Source organism: Canis aureus, chromosome 6 (genome assembly GCF_053574225.1).
Source record: "Canis aureus isolate CA01 chromosome 6, VMU_Caureus_v.1.0, whole genome shotgun sequence".
NCBI lineage: Eukaryota > Metazoa > Chordata > Mammalia > Carnivora > Canidae > Canis > Canis aureus.
The window spans coordinates 46,710,806-46,728,991 of record NC_135616.1 but is presented as its reverse complement, the minus strand read 5'-3'; the positions used below and the strand labels follow the sequence as shown (position 1 = coordinate 46,728,991).

The window sequence follows — 18,186 nt, the reverse complement described above, 5'->3', positions numbered from 1 at the left end:
ATCACTGTTTTTAAATTGGAGACATAGTGAATCCTTATTTTGCTTAGTTTTGTACTTGTTTCTGATTGCCTTTAGAACAAGTTGTTTTGGACATTCAAGTTTTCCCTTAAAGCAAGGATTGGCTAACTTTGGCCTTCTGCTATTTTTGTGAAGAAAGTCTTTTTTTTTTTTTTTAAGATACTTTTAATTTATTATCTGAGAGAGAGAAAGCACACATGTGCATGTGAGCGGGGGGGGGGCGGGCGGTAACAGAGGGAAGAGTAGAGAATCTCAAGCAGACTCCACACTAAGCATGAATCCTGACATGGGGCTCAATCTCATGACCCTGAGATCATGACCTGAGCCAAAATCAGGAGTCGGACACTTAACCAAATGAGCCACTCTGTGAATAAAGATTTGTAGGCACACAGATGTTTGCATTTAAACAGCCAAGCTGAGATGTGATACAGATCATATGACCTATAAAGCCTAAAATATTTACTTTTTGGCCCTTCACAGTAAAGGTTTGCCATCCCTGCCTTAAAGGACTAATACTAGTTTTTAGCTTTCCCATGTTGGATGAAAATACTTTATTTTACTTTATTTTTTAAGTAGGCTCCACTGGGTGTGGAGCCCACTGCAGTACTTGAACTCACAATCCTGAGATCAAGACCTGGACTGAAATCAAGAGTCATACACTTAACTGATTGAGCTACTCAGGTACCCCCAAAATACTTTAAATTATATTTCACATTTATCTATTTCTTACAACTGAAAATTGAACACTGTTTTTAGTGGGTCGTGATTATTACTATTATTAACAGTTACCAAACTATGCTGCAAAATAGTGAGTTTCTCAGAAATTATTAATATGCATGTATCAGTCCTAATACTATACTGTTCTACATTTCTGAAACTCTGTACTCACATAATTTGTTTTTTCTGTTTTCTCCCTTATCAATCATTTTTCATTGTCTTAGCCCTACTCCTTCCTGCAAAACCATAAAAATATATAAGTATGTTGGAACTAGGCTCAAACAAATAGAATCTACACAAGAGCTCCTGTGAATAAATTAGGTGGTTTTGTAACATAAATTTTTGTCACTCTGGAGGCTTTAGTTATGTTTAGATTTTTAGTTGGTAAGTAGAAGAACTCTACAAGCAGAATACTATTGTAAAACCAAGTATCATCCTTCCAAATTAAAGATCAAATTAAATAAAAATCCTGGTGTTCTTTGAATTCAAATAAAGAAATTTGATACTACCAAAGTACTACTAATTTACTCTCTAGTATAACACTAGAATTGTACAAGAACTTTAAAAACCAAAAGATTAGCACAAAAACTTACTAGTAAAGTTTCAGGGATTAGACCATGGGTGTATGCTGACCCATCAATCATGAAATACATAATTAGCATAGGTATGGCTTAGATTTAGATTAAAAACCTAAACAGATTCAGAGTCCTAAGAGTTTTATATCTAATTATGAAAAACCAACAAAAACTGTAAATATGTACGTTTTGGATAGAAGAAAGAGCTAAGAGCTTTAATTACAAACAGTAAAAATTCCAGGAAATTTCACTTAAGAATTACAAATATGAAAGCCTATTTATTAACGAAAAATCGATACAATTTTCTCTGCTTCATTTAAAATGATTAACAATAAAACTAAAATGCAACTCAAAACTCTATTTCCCATACCAGCAAACCTCAATGACTTTTCTAACACCATAACAACTTAATTTTAAAAGCCTACAGCCTTAGAAATACAGACTAGGGGATCCCTGGGTGGCTCAGCGGTTTCGCGCCTGCCTTTGGCCCAGGGCGCGATCCTGGAGTCCCAGGATCGAGGCCCGCGTCAGGCTCCCGGCATGGAGCCTGCTTCTCCCTCTGCCTGTGTCTCTGCCTCTCTCTCTATGTCTACCATAAATAAATAAATAAAAATTAAATCTTTAAAAAAAAATAAATGCAGACTAGATTTGATACAAAATTATATTAGTCTGTATCTTCTGTGCTTAATTTTAGCACTGAAGAAATCTCAGAGTATGACAACGTACAAAACTAACAGATGCCTTTCTGTACGTCTATTCCCATGGCAGAGTAAGCCCGTCTTTTCTCTGTAGTTCTATGATACTTTTTCAAACATCTTTCATGCTATCACTTAAACTACAATTTATAGCATTAATGTTGCTGCACTATTATATGATAATGTGTCTAGCTGATGATCTCTTTGAAAGCAAGAAAAATCTATCTTCTTCCATCCCCAGTGTTTCATTAAATATTTATAGAGAAACCTACCAAATCCAAGTACTCTGGGCATTTAGGGTGCATGAAGACAAAACAAAACAAAACAAAACAAAACAAAAGCTTTCCACAAGGAACTTAGTCCTTGGGGAATGTTGGTCAGTAGACGCCATGATGGAGATAAACCTAAAGTGACACTTGAACAAACAGGAGGATGTCATTACTCCACTGTGGAATGCTGACACTGGGTGTAGTATCCTTTCAAGTCCATGCACAGCTGAACTACGAAGTTTATCTCTGTATCCCCAGAGCCTAACACAGCGTTCAGCCTCTAGTATCTGACAAGCTATTTTTAATGAATGAATGAGTAGTTCTGGAGCTGTGGCAAATCTTGAAGTGGATAATGGAAATCTTCAGGGACAGAAGGTGAGAAATTAATCATTTAACCTTTGCTACATATAAAGCCCTTAAATCCTCATTTCCACCTTTGCCTTCAGTTGTCTCCTCCATATTCTTTATCTTGTCACATAGTATGCAGCAGCTAACTGACAAAAGTTTAAAGCTCTGACCTTTGAAGGTCAGATGGAAGTAAACACTGGCCCAGAATCACAGTCCAGTTTCCCTGTTCCTGATAGCTATAACTGGCTTTAAAAATGGACTCTCCTGTTAGATCCTAGCTTATTTCAGAATTGAATGTACTAAAAATTTAATATTTAAGATTTAAATTAAAAAATAAAAGATGCATATGTTCAGCAGAGGACACTGCTTCAACTACACTTCTAAGTTTCAACCTCACCTATATTTTTCTGGTTTTGTTTATTTATATTTAAAAAATGTTGCTTCAAGTCACTTATAATTAAAATTGAGGACTAGTGGCAAGAAGCCAAGTGAGATTAATTACTAGAATGCTGTGAGATAATAGTGTACTTGATATGTAGTAACACTATAACAGTTCTCTGAAACGATGCATAACATAACCAATGGCAAAGGCCAGTTTAACTCAGATTATTAGGTTTGAGGAAGAAAAACTATTCTATAAATGATCCTCAGCGTATGCAATTACTTGAGCTAAAATACATGCTAAGGGCAATATATCCTCTGCTTCTGGGAATCAGCTGGCTGATTCATCACCAGATGGCTTTATAGAGAATGAACTTCCTCCTATTCCACAAGTCCTGCTATCGCAGAGTAAGAAATAACTGGAGTCGCATTAGGACTATCAATCCATGCAGCTGAAAATGCTTTCCTCTAATGTATGTAATTCTTATTTTAATACGATATTATCTGTTGATGAATCCAATGGTTTTCTGGTACCAGGAGGCATGAAAGGGTGAAAAGGGTCTTCATGGGCTTGGCCCAGTACCTACTTACTTCTGTTTCCTGAATGAACAACAGTAGTAGAAGAAAGAAAATATGATTTTCTTAACAAAATAAATGAAAACCTAAAAGGAAAAAAAAGTGATAAATTTCAATTCCTGAAACTGTCATTTAAACCAGCAGTACAACTACCCAAAGGTTAGAAAAATATTGCAAAGGGGCACATGCATCCCAATATTTATAGCACCATTAACTGCAATAGCCAAATTATGGAAGCAGCCCAAGTGTCCATTGACTGAGGAATGGATAAAGGAGTTGTGGTACGTACACACACACACACACACACACACACACAAACACACACTGGAACATTACTCAGCCATCAAAAAAAAAATTGAAATCTTGCCATTTGCAGTGACACAGACAGAGCTAGAGAGTATTATGCTAAATGAATTAAGTTGGTCAGAGAAAGACAAATACTGTATGATTTTGCTCATAAGTGGAATTTAAGAAACAAAACAGATGAACATGGGCGGTGTGTGTGGGGGGTGGGGTGGGGGGGCGACAGAGGCAAACCAGGAAACAGATTATTAACTATAGAGAACAAACAGGGTTACTAGAGGGAGATGGGTGGGGGATGGATTTGGTAGGTGATGGGGATTAAGGAGGGCACTTGTAATGAGCACTGGGTGTTATATGTAGGTGATGGCTCACTAAATTCTACACCTGAAACTAATTATTACACTGTATGTTCACTAACTGGAATTTCAATAAAAACTTGAAGAAAAAAAACCTAACAGTAAAGCTTATACGTTAAAGTGAACTAAGCTGCTGCATCAACTGCCATAAGGCTGTTAGAACTTGTACCAGGCCCTTAAAAATTTGTTTAATTAAAATTTTATTTGTTTAAAGCAGTTTAAGTAAGGTTCACAGCGAAATTCAGGGAGAAGGTACAGAGATTTCCCAATACTCTAACCTGTGTTAGACAGGCATAGTCTCCTCCAGTGTCAACATCCCCCACCACAGTGATGTATTTTTTACAGCTGAGGAACTCACACTGACACATCACTATTAACCAAAGTCCACAGTTTACATTATGATTCACCCCCAGTGTGGCACTTTCTATGGATCTAGACAGATGTATGGTGACATATATCCATCATTACGGAATCACAGAGTATTTTCACTGCCCCCAAAATCCTGTGCTCTCTGCATACTCATCACTCCCCTATAACCCCTGAACTTTTTCTTGTCACCAATTTTGCCTTTTGACTGTCATATAAATTGGAATCATAAAGTTCGTATGTAGCCTTCTCAGATTGACTTCTTTTGCTTACTAATATACATTCCAAGTTCCTCCATGTCTTTTCTTGACTTCATAGCTCATTTCTTCTTGGAGCCAAATCCCATTGTCTGGGTCTACCATAGTTTTTATGTACCCATATACTTGCTGAAGGACATCTTGGTTGTTTCCAAGGTTTAGCAATTAGAAATCAAACTCCTACTAATACCATATCTTTTTATCCCATCACACCAAGTACCCAAAAGATAACTGAAAAAATTTTAAACAAATGTATATATTCAAAATTCTTATTTCACATTTTCCCCATACTAAAATCCCTGTAGAAAATATTCTTAACATTAAAGCCTCTTGCCTTTTGGGAAAAAAAAAAATTAGGGTTGCATTTTAGCTAAAGACTCAGACTCAATGAAGGTATAGATATAATTGATCATATGTTATAAAAGCAAACAGATATAATTATCTGTAATCTTTTATTTATAATAAGTAGCATTTACTGAGCATGTACCATTCTAAGAACTTCATTCATATACGTATGATCACAAAATTGATTTTAACTACAAAAATTATGTAAGTTCTAGAAAATGGACATAAACAGTATGTACCAATTTATACCTGAGGATTCAATTTTAGGAAACATTCTAAAATGAATTAATCTATTTATTTTTCATTCACAAGTATTTAATCACTAAGTACTATAGGTAAGAGTGAAAAGAGTGATAATCAGTATAGAAAAAGTTCTTTATCCCACAGAACACAGAAGTAAAAATAGACAAAAAAGAGCTAAGTAAAAGAAGACAAGTTTAGTGACAATGGGAAGGCAGGAATGTGAAAAGACAAAGAAAACAGCATAATGTAACAGTTTTAGGGTGTTGGTATTTTAGGTTGAGTGGTGTGGGGAAACATCTCTGAGAAAGTGACATACACTTAAATCATATTCACAAATTCAGCTCTGCTATATAACTTGACCAGACCAAAAATGAAAAATATATCTTGGGAAAAATTTTCTTCTAAAGCCCTACCCCCACTTGAAATGTACAGTTAATCCAAAACAATAAATCCACAGCTGTGCTGTTTTTGGATACTTACCAAAATACTTGTTCTATGCTCATGTGAACAAACTCGGTACTGGGAAAATTTTTGTTTTCATACGCTCCTGATTATTTTGAAATAAGTGCTTCAAATTTTACCTTTACCATATAATTAATTAAATGTTTCAAAAAACAAAGCAAATACTGAGAAAAAAGTATTGAGAAAAAATGTAATTTACAACTTTCACCTAAAATGGCATTAAACTGTGAAAAATTTTTTCACAAAAAATGAAGATGACATTCTAGTATCAATAGCCATATATTCTGTATGAGTTTATCACATATTTCCAAAAGAAGACTTAATTTGGATAGGAAAAGCCAGTGATTTAATAAGACCTGATTTTGGGGATCCCTGGGTGGCTCAGCGGTTTAGCGCCTGCCTTTGGCCCAGGGTGCAATCCTGGAGTCCCGGGATCGAGTCCCACGTCGGGCTCCTGGCATGGAGCCTGCTTCTCCCTCCTCCTGTGTCTCTGCCTCTCTCTCTCTGTCTACCATAAATAAATAAATAAATAAATAAATAAATAAATAAATAAATCTTAAAAAAAAAAAAAAAAGACCGGATTTCTTCATAAAAATCATTTTATAAAGTGTTAAAGAAAATGCTTGAGAAAATAAGTTCTATATTTCCATAAATTATCTAGGCATTAAAATTTCCTGCCAAGTTTCCTCTGCCAGTTTATGAAAAATGTAAAGTCTGACTTGCTTTCTTTGGTAGAAGTGCACAACTTTGTTAAAACCTAACTGCTGTTTTACAAGAAATCATTCAAGACTTAGATTCAAACATTTACCAAGTACCTTCTTTGTGCCAGCAACTGTGCTAAGTGCTTAAACTCTCAGCCTTCATTTAACTCCCAGAAGAAGTGCATGGGAGTCATTTTTGCCTTCAAGAAAGCTAAAGTTAAATGACTTATAGGGTCACAAATCTAGTAGTAGTAAACAGGAGCCATCTGGATTCAAACCGGGGCTTTCACACCAAGTTCTGGGCTGCTCCCACAATCACAGTCTCCATCATATTTTTCTCGAGTATCTTAAAATGATGCTACTGATGCCAACTCCTACAAACTCAGACTTGGCTTAAGAATTTGAATATGACTGAAAAGCAGAAAACTTTTACCTGATAATATTCTCTGACACTATCTTTTTAAGCCATAAACACTGAAGATTCATGCAAGACTCAGTCTATTTTTAATCTACCCCTTACCCTCCTGCTTGGCCACCAGCAGGCTCCAAAGACTGCCTCTCTGAGAAGTCTGTAGACAAATAAGAATCAATCAGTTTATATTAAAGTCAGATAAAAAATCAGCTGACTCATCTGGAGGAATGAGGCGAATTTAGTAAAGAGGGTTCAGCATGGATCAGAAACTCAGAATCTGAAAGAAGAGTAAACTATCCCTAGGCTCACTGAACAACAATGATCTGAAAAACTGTTGGGTCACATATCAGTAGGAGCAGGAAACATCTACAGAAGGGGCTGACAGTAGGAAGAAAGCAGTATGAACTAAGAGTCTGTAAGACCTTGAAAGCCAAATGTCTTTGATTCACCTTCCCTAGTTCAACAATTCCGTAGCTGACAATTTCCCTTATCTCTGTCACCTGTCTGTAACTCATTGTTTAATTTAACAGTGATTGTTAGAAAATATTTCAATAGCACATCTAAAAAACTTAAAAGTGAAATAGTTTCAAATGATTTAAGAGCCTTTTTCTTGGGATGCCTGGGTGGCTCAGTGGTTGAGCGCGACTGCCTTCGGCTCAGGGCGTGATCCTGGAGTACCAGGGTACCAGGATCGAGTCCCACATTGGGCTCCCTGTGTGGAGCCTGCTTCTCCCTCTGTGTCTGCCTCTCTCTCTGTGTCTCTCATGAATAAATAAATACAATCTTAAAAATAAAAAAAGAGCCCTTTTCTTACATGCACACATTCATGTCTGCAGTTTACTTTGAAATGCTTCAAAATGTAAAATGCACTGATGAACAGACACAATGGATATATGTGTGTGATGTGTGATAAAACTAATATAATGTTGGAGTGTTTGGGCGGCTCAGTTGGTTAAGCATCTGCCTTAGGCTCAGGTCATGATCTCAGGGTCCTGAGATCCAGTCCCATGTGCTGGGCTCCCTGCTCAGTGGGGAGTCAGCTTCTCCCTCTCCCTCCTCCTGCATTCTCATTCTTTCTGCCTCTCTCAAATATATAAATAAAGTCTTTAAAAAACAAAAACCCTAATATAATGTTAATGGTACAAATGGTGAGGTGAGTATTCACTATGAAATTCTTCCAATTTCCCTGTATATTTGAGATAAACCACATACACACAGACCTTTGTATTCAAACAACCCATCTCATCAATTAACACTAGTGAAAGAATAAGATAGTTTAAAAAGTCAAATCTCTGGAAACATTATTTATATAAAATCTAAGGAATGCACCAAAAGCTGAAGTAAGAAAAACTTTAAAGCCTTAGATGTATTTTCTACTAAACTAGAAAAAATAAACTTATCCAACAAACTAATAAAGGATTAAAAATTTAAAAAGAAATTAATGAATTAAAAACACAAAAATAAGAAGGCTAAATCAGAAGTTACTTCTTAAAAAAAAGTACTAAAATTCCTGACAGATTTTTTGCCTCGTTCATCATAAACATTTGGTTTTGTAATAAAAAGACATAGGCACACATGTGATTTTTTTAAATTTAAGAACTATAACTTTATACTTCTAAATTTGAAAATCTCAAATGAATAAACTTCTAGGAAAATGAGAATGACATAACTGACTAAAAAAAAATAGGTAGGAGCTTGAATAGATCTGAAAACACTATCAAAAACTAAGACCCCAAATACCCAATGGACTATTACTCAGCCATAAAAAAAGAATGAAATCTTGCCATCTTCAAGAAAATGGATGGATCTAGAGGGTATAATGCTAAGTGAAATCAGTCAGAGAAAGACAAATACCCTAGTATTTCTCATATGTGGAATTTAAGAAAGAAAAAAAGGGGGGGACACCCAGGTGGCTCAGCGGTTGAGTGTCTGGCCTTTGGTTCAGGACGTGATCCCAGAATCCCGAGTCAAGTCCCACATCGGGCTCACCGGCAGGGAGCCTACTTCTCCCTCTGCCTATGTCTCTGCCTCTCTCTTTCTGTGTCTCTCATGAATAAATAAATAAAATCTTGTAAAAGAAAAAAAAGAAGACACACCAAAATCAGACTCTTAACTATTGAGAACAAACAGGTGGCTACCAGAGGGGAGGTTGGTGGGAGATGTGTATAACAGGTGAAGGGGATTAAGAGTATACTTATTGCCATGAGCACTGAGCAATGTATAGAATTACTGAATCACTATGTTGTACACCTGAAACTAATATAACCTGTAGGTTAGTTTAGACTACACTACACTAGACTAGAAATTAAAAGAAACAAAAATAAGGCCCCAAAATCTACCCCCTTGTCATCTTTCAGATCATTTTTAAAAAAATCAATAAACTCAGTTTAAGCTCAATCAAAACCTCAAAAGGATTTTTTTTCAAATGAGCCTGACAAAATAATGCTTAAACACATCTGAAAAAAAATAAGCATACAAGGAAAACTAAGTAAATTCTGTTAAAGCAAATGTAGTATAGGGAGAACAGTCTGTCCCATTTATTTATTTATTTTTAAAGATTTTATTTATTTATTCATGAGACACAGAAAGAGAGAGAGAGAGAGAGAGGCAGAGAGACAGGCATAGGGAGAAGCAGGCTCCACGCAAGGAGCCCGATGTGGGACTCGATCCCTGGTCTCCAGGATCACACCCTGGGCCGCAGGGGGCGCCAAACCGCTGTGCCAAGGGGGCTGCCCCAGTCTGTCCCATTTATAAACAGATGTTACAAACTTATATTATACAACACAGTAATAATATAGCAGTGCAGAAATAGGTAGATGGAATAAAAAGATCCAGAAATAAAGCTAAGCATATTAATAGAACATTATCAAATTGTATCAACTAATGAAAAGTAATGCAATAAATGGTATGGGTATGGAAAGCTATATACATAGGTCTAAATACATTTTAGAAAAACTAACACATTTGCACATATTAACATCATAAAATCCATGAGAATTAATACAGGTATATATTTAATAAAACTGTACAGTGGTATTACTTCATAAAGGAGAAGAGGAAATTGGGCTACACACAAGTTAAAATCTTTCTTGGGTAAAAATAAAAAAGATAATGACAATCTGGGAAAAAATTTTACAACGTATATGACAAAGGAGTTGTAACAAGTATATACAATAATAACATTCCTTCAGAAAAAATTAACAAAGGGCACACACAAGCAATTCAGATTAGAAATACAGTGGCCAATATATATATTTTGCCAACAAACTTTTTATTTTTTAAAAAGTTCTTCAGATATATTACTGATAAGAAAAATCTAAATAAGGTTTTCAATTTATCACCTTGGCAAAATTTTTTAAAAGTATGTAATATCCAGCATTGGTGTAGGGTTGAAGCAACAATCTCATACGCCAATGATGGAAGTGTATACTGGAAAAGACCAGGGAGAGGAGATTGATTTCATCAGAAAATTAGATAAGGCATTCAAATTCAAATTTTCTTTAATACATTTAATTTCTCAAAATACTGGCAAAGAAAAATAGTAATTTGCACAGAAATTCAGTTGTTCACAATTTTTAAAATATTCTTAATTTCCATAAATTCTAAGTAAATTACAAGTTTGATAACACAGACTCCTATACGGTCATAAAAGAAAATTAGTCAGAAAGTTTAATCTTATGATAAAATGTTACAAATTAAGCCAAAACAGACAAGAAAACCTAACAGTGGCATCACTGGCTAGCGGGATTACGAGAAGTGTTCTTCCTGACGTAATGGTATCTTCTAAATATTCTGCAATAGACAAGGATTAGATTTGTAATATGAAAAAAAAAAAAATAGCCTGAAGGAATATGGTGGGCTTCAATTTGCAATGCATTGTTTATCCAATGAGAAGTGTTTACTGAGCAACCAAAGCAAATAATAATACATGGGGTCCTCAAGACAGGTATTCTGAAGTGATAGTCCTTTGCAGACTTATTGCTCAAAGTCCTCTATTTGCAATGTTCCTTTTTCACCAAAATAAGTATTTTATACTTTACCTCTGTATCAAGTATGCTCATTTCCTCTGTCCTCTGTCTCCTCAAATCAGTTTCTATTTGGCTGCCCTGAGTTCAAGACTCCTTACAACCCCTCAGCTTTGAATTTGTACTTTATTATTCCATGTAAGATGTGACAAACCCTTACCTGGTAAAAAACACCTTCCACAAAAAAAAGCCAGTTAAAAAGAGGAAAAATGTCCTTTTGGCCTGGAAAAAAAGTAAGCTGGACTCCTTACTTTTTTCTGACTTCATTCTCATTTAGACATTATGCTTGGAATTATGGATGAATTTAGGATTGGAGAAAGTAATAATCTCAAAGCCTCTTTCTCACATCATGTCTTTTTCTCCACTCCCAAGAACACTAAAATTATGTGTAAAATGCCTTATGGGGACAAAATGCAGAAGAAACAGAAAACTATTCCTACAGTGTCAGATTGAAAAAAATATTTCTATTCATCACTCCAAACAAAACATTTCTTCAGGTGTAACACTACTAAGTGACACTGCCACATCTAGGGCTATGGGAAGAGATCCGTCTTTTACACCTACATCTTTTGCTTTTCGACATAAACCTCTGAAGTAAATGGACTATCACTAGCTTATTTTATAGATGAAGAAACTGAATTTCTGAAATTAAGTGACATGTTTAAGATCACACGAGTAGGGGCTCTGAATCAATTCCCAGTAGTAACACCACCACCTCTCCTGTTCAGTACTCAGCAACAGCAGCAGCCATAACCCATCTACCTAAGAAACAGCAGGGGCCTATTTACAAAGAAAACTTTGTTCAGGGCTTTGTTGAGATTTAGTAGTTTCTGGAGGAGAATGATTGTGAACATCCCCATCAAAAAACTAGAAGAGATGTCTAACAAAATGTTCTCATCCACAGTTTAAAGGAGTATTCAGGTTATTAAAGGTAGTATAACCTGACTAAACATTCCCTCTCTCTAAAAATAGTATCTTTACTCAGCTTTTGTGACAGCAGACTCTTAACCTCACTAGCCACTTCTTTTCAATCCTTCTGGATAGCTCTTTCTCCCTTGCTAAGCTTTCACTGTTGAAGAGTATCAGGTCTCAACTCTTGGACTTCTTCTCATCCTAATTAACCAACTCTCAAACTAAGTGATGTCTTCCAGGTCTATGACTTTAATTAAATATGTTCTACTGGTGATGCTTAAGAATTAAATATCTTCAGGCCTGAACTACTCCTCTGAATTCCAGACTTGTGTACTCCACTGCCTACTTGCTAGCTCCACTCCGATGTTGAACAGACATTTTAAACTTAACATTTCCAAAACTCTTTTATTTTTTAAAACCAGAACCTTGCAACTTTCACTATCTCCACCATTATTCTAGTGGAAACCACTGACAACTTAGTATATAGATCGCTCCAGTTATCTTCTTAGTTCAGCCCCATGTTCCTATTCTTTTCCCCACCAGTCTGTTCTTCACAAAAGAGCTAGAACTACATTTTAAAAATATGATACAATTCTTTTGTCATTCCTTTGATCAAAACCCTCCAATGAACTCTGAAAGCACTTGAAATTAAAAGCCCTACAATCTCTATCCAACCTCATTTCTTCCGATTCTTTCTTCCTCTTGCTCATTCACCTTCAGCCAGTGGTCTCTATATTCTCTGAAGTCACTCATCCCATTCCTATCTCAGGACCACTGCACAGTCCAACCACATATCTCCATGGCTTACTTCCTTCCTTACCTAATACAATTCTCTGCTAAATGCCACCTCCTTACAGAGCAGTATTCCCTAATTGCTCCTAAAATGGTAACTCTTAAGGTGCAGAATATTGTCTTAAGAGGTTATCTTCTGTGTAAAAGAGGAGAGGCGGGTTAAGAATACATATTTGTTTAACTTGAAAAAATTCACTGGAATGATAAAGAAGAAATAATAAAAAGTTAGCTACTGGATTAGAGAACGTGCTAACCCAGCAGACAAGGTGAGGGATAGGAGGATTTTTCACAGTATTTGTTTTTAAAACAGTTTGATTTCTTTGAACCATGTGAATGTTCTGAGGGACTACTTAAAAACAAATGAAAAACAGCAGCCCAATATCACAGTCCACCCCCTTATTCTGCATGTTCTTCATAGCATCTATGCTTACTTCACTCTCCATTTTATAATTATCCATATCACCCAACAGACTTTAAGCTTTAACCAACTCCTTTAGTACTGGAGAATATAATAATTTTCTCCTTAATTAAAAACAAAAAACATTCAAATGGTTTTCATTATCTTTGTATCATCTCAAGTATATTTTATTTATGTTACATTTACTCCATTTATAAATCTGCATGGCTTTGTCCTTGTCTATATCTAGTACATGGCCAGGACAAAGACATAAAAGGGCTGGCTTGTTAAATCTATAAATGTCTATTAAGACAGGAAGGAAAGTGAATCCCTTGGATGACAGTATCATGATTTGTGAAGACTTCAACAAGTTTTAACTATAGGTATATTCAAGGAGATACTATCTGAAAGGTACAAAGTTAAACAGTGCTTCAAAAAATCATCTATGTGTACTTACAGAATGGGAAAAATCTTAAGAAAGACACTAGCTTATGTTGACTATATCAGTGATTTCCAAACAGATTTTTTAAAAAAATGAAAAACAACATAAGTTTGCCAACCTTTTACTGTTCATCTAAGAACCAAACCAATACAAAAAACCCAAAGCAAATATTACAAGAAATTACTACATACTAACACTATCATTTCATAAAGAGGTCATTTTAACATTAGAAAAGTAGAAATACAGACACTCAAGTCCCTTGAATTGCATGCCTGTAACCTGAAAAGCCATATAACTTTTTCTCATTTCTTTTTTGCTTAGAACTAGCAAAGATATCACCGCTGTTAAAGAGTTAACACAATTTTAGACTGTAAACACAAGTGTATAGCTTGAATTAAGGAAAGGGATAATTTCACTACACTGCATTCAGACCATAATTATAGAATTAAATATAAAAACTAGATTAGAACAAAAAGAGCAACACTGACAAAACAATCTAGTTGACAAGAGATGAGAAAGGTAAAGGAAACAATATCATATGAAGTTGTAAGAGTTATATGTTTTAGGAAAGAGAAAACCTAGCAAAGAAATACTTTACTGAATCTTACTCTTAAGACAGAATTGTAACCAATGGGGAGAAGTAAGGCAGACAGTAGCTCAACTTAATTAAGATCTTTCTATTATACTTTACAAAAGCTAAATGAGACATCCTATGCCTCTTTGTTCATGGAAGTGCTGTTCTTGGAAAAGCTGGACTTGATAAGATCTCAAGGATATGAGTAGTAGTAGAAGGCACACTATACCAGATGACTCTAAATAAAGTCTCCTGTAGTTCTAAAATTTTGTGAATCAGAAAAGAGTACATTTTGCTTTTTTAATTTACCAAAAATGATGAGTGGAAAGAATTCGGGGTTTTGTCAAAAAAGACAAAGATTTAGTTATAGGCTCTACTACTTAGTAATGTCTGACACAGAAGTAAAATTATTCACTAACTCTGGGCTTCAAATATCCTCAAATTTAAATGTGTAAATTTATACCCATGTACAAGACTGTTGCATTTATACCTTATACACAAGACTGTTACACACACACATACTGCCTGACACATAGTAGGTTTCAACATGCGGTACGTATTAGTCATTGATTCAATAAATATTATGTCCCAAAGGGTAATATGTTCCATAATACTTACCACTTACAGATATATTCAAATAATGAGTTATTCTCTATGTCTCATATCGTTTCTCAAACCTAAGCAATGCATGCTTGAGATTCTTTTCCACTTTTATGTTTTGTATAATCCCTATTTGTATGTAAGTAATTTTTGTAAGGTTTTCTTTAACCTTGCTTTTGTTTCCTTTCTATCTTTGTTTGACATAAAAGAGGGCTTTCTTTACCTTCAGTATATACAGACTATGTCATTTATTTTGGCCAAAAAAGCCCAAATTATAATATAGATATACTGTTGCATAATCATTCAACTAAACTAGACTATATGTCTAATATAATCAACTCTACTACCAGACAGATGTCTTCTTACTCTTTTGTATTGTCCACACTAACTCACTGCTGAGCACTTCCCTCAAAAAATATTTAAGAAAATAAATTAAATCCCATCTCACCAAGGGTAGTTGATTATTGGAAATCTTAGTTACTAACAAAAGTTTATAAAATGAAGATGGTCTGAAGTTTCTCCCCATAAGAACAAATTCATTTTTTACTGAAACACAGCAACACTTAATATTCTCCTCCATATTATCTATCCACCAAGGATTTTTCAGATGGTATCTAATTGCTCTTTTGTTATACTTCCATAATAATTTGCAACTATACAGATATTTTAGTTGGCAATTTAATACACTGCTGTTAGATATTTATTAAAATGGGAAAGCTTGGGGCAGCCCCAGTGGCGCAGCGGTTTAGCGCCACCTGCAGCCTCGGGTGTGATCCTGGAGACCCAGGATCGAGTCCCACACATTGGGCTTCCTGCATGGAGCCTGCTTCTCCCTCTGCCTGTGTCTCTGCCTCTCTCTTGGCTCTCTCTGAATGAATAAATAAATAAATCTTAAAAAAAAAAAAAAAAGGGAAAGCTTAAAACCTCATTGTTCAGGACAGAGAACAGAAATCAATCATTACAGATTAATTAAAATAGTAAAAATTATTTTATAGGAATATAATTTTGTTGCAATAAAAAAACATTAACAAGTTTAAACATACACAGTATTCAGTACGACATGAATGATACCTGGTTACAAATGCAACAATAAAACTAGGTTTTTCTTCAGTGATAAAAGGAAATAAACTGATACTTAGAATAAATAAATCACTAAACATAGAGTCTTTAAAAACATTTTGATATTTGCATTAATGGGCATAACGTATGATGACTTTATAGCATAAATTTCATTATTCTAATGCTAGGACAGAAAACATGCAGATGGCTATTTATTTCCATACAAAGTAAATGCGAACAGCAAAATTAACCAGTAAAATACATTTAACGTTTGGTTTAATATAATTTCACAGGCTGAAGTTAGCTAGATTATTTTTAAGTAAGCTAAGATTTAGAAGGGGCTATTAATAAATTTTTAAAAACTCTATTAAATGCAATGTAGAATTAAAGGGTAAGATTATAAAGCAATAAAAAAAGCACTTTATGTCCAAAGCAACTCAATGAAAAGAAAGGTAAATTTTGATAAAAAGTTCAACAGATTTTTTTTTCTCAAAAGCTAAGCTGAAAATAATTCATTAATTGAAGAAAAATGAACTTCACAGCTTCCTGTTACATGGCAATTTTATTTTTAACCAAGCTTATAGAATTCATACTATAAAATACTACTGAATATCAGGAAATATTAAAATATGCTTACTAATAGGGAAAAACTTCCAAGAGTTTGTTTTTATGAAAAGCTCATTTTAGGGCATCTTTCCTTATAAGTTAATTTATAAAACTAAAACTCCACATATTTTTGCATCACAAGGAAAAAGGACTAGATTAATACAACTAGAGTATCAATGAACTTGATCGGTAAAGAAACTCAAGGAGCACGTAGAGAAGCTTTCCTTAAGTTTTCTCAGGCTAGGAGAACTAAGTGAAAAAACCAAAAGAGCGCACTGCAAGAACAGATCTTGGTTTTATTTGCCTCTGCCTTTCCATTAGCATTTAGGCTTGGACAGACAATTCGGTTAACTTCCCAAGTTTTAGCGTCTTCCTCCGTGTCAAGTGCACTTAGATTCTTGACTTTTAAAACACCAAAATTCTACAATATCTACAAAGTTGGGAAGGACAAAAACAGCTCTGGTTTTACTTTTCAAGACAAAATAACGGCAGAAAAAAAAAAAAAACCCGAAATTATTTGTACTTGCAATGTAGTATTTCCAGAACTGAATCACTAAATTTTTGAAGCATATCCAGCTAGGATTGCATCAGTGAAGCTCTAGATGCAGTATTCACAATGTAACTCCCTCCTCTCCCATTATTCCTCCACCTGCTCCTCCCCATCCTGCTTATTCTTTCTTCCGCTTGTTTTAGTGCCAGCAAACGGTTTTAAGCATTGAAAGCTTAAGATGAAATCATTTTAAAAGATGCATTTCGAATCAACGATCATCTGCACCACCACATTTCTCCCAAATAGGGTGGGATTTCACGAAGAGAATGAAAGTATGAATAAACAAAATCAGGAATAGAAATGTACCAGGCCTGGTTTTTTTTGTTGTTGTTGTTTTGACTGCTTAAAAAAAAAAAAAAAAAAGAACCGGAAAGATGTAGCCCAATCTATTCCCTCAGGAACGTGTAAGCGTTACCCACCCAATGAAAAAACAATTCTGCTGGTTCATTTCCCTGCTACAGAACAGCCTCGTCGTCGGGCCCTTCCTAAGGACGATCTTCGTCGCTATCCAGTAATTTCATACGGCTCGCCTTGGCAGTGCTTGGACAGGCGCTGTACCTGTCTTCCAGGGCCTTCCATCCTTCAAGCAAACACCTAAAGCTCTACTAAAACACCACCCTCCCTCCCTCCCAGCGCCCCGTCCCCCCCGCCCCCAGCCCCGGCGGTTCTCTTAACTTAGGACACAAATCCCACGTCTTCCCGCCTAGTGTCAGGCACGAAACCAAGGGAAGCATACCCAAACCCCACATTTGAATCTTCGGACAATGAAGCCGACAGGAAGCCGCTCTCTCCTCCCCTGGGTTTACTACGGAGCCGGAGCCTGCGCGGGTGCAGTCGCCTGGCACAGTGCGTGACACCACGTCTTCCACGCCCTCCAACCGCGTCCAGAGGGCGCCCGGCCTGACCTCCCCCAAGCCACCCCACATCCGCAAACCAACCTCACAAAAAGGCCCGGCACGGTTAGCTGCTCCGACCCGGGTGGGAAAAAAAAAAAAAAAAATCCGTTCCCCAGCGCCAGCGCAGCCATTCCGTCCAATGCTCCGCCCGCACCCCCTCGCGAGCTGCTACAGCGCAGGGGGGAGGGCTGCACAAAGCCGAGAGAGGGCTGAAAAGGATTCAAGAAGTCCTCGGGAAGGGGCAGCGAGGAGGGGGCGGGGGAGGGGCGCGGGCCGAGTGGGGGAGGGGAGGGGAGCGGAGGCCCCGAC

The 18,186-nt window shown here is 36.1% G+C and overlaps 1 protein-coding gene across 16 annotated transcripts in view; it reads right to left on the bottom strand.

Annotated features, from left to right (window-relative positions):
• Positions 1-18,186, bottom strand: part of CEP170 (centrosomal protein 170) — a 131,440-nt gene that overhangs the window by 112,300 nt on the left and 954 nt on the right. Inside the window, exons 1-2 of one of the 16 annotated variants that reach the window (XM_077901418.1) lie at positions 17,718-17,825; positions 17,401-17,561 (exon numbers count right to left, since the gene is read on the bottom strand). The exons of 13 other annotated variants lie outside the window; for them this stretch is intronic. The gene's annotated coding sequence lies outside the window, so the exon portion shown is untranslated. Of the gene's footprint in view, positions 1-17,400; positions 17,562-17,717; positions 17,845-17,919; positions 18,058-18,186 lie in introns of those variants that run through there. 2 more of the 16 variants (XM_077901420.1, XM_077901419.1) reach the window with 2 other exon arrangements.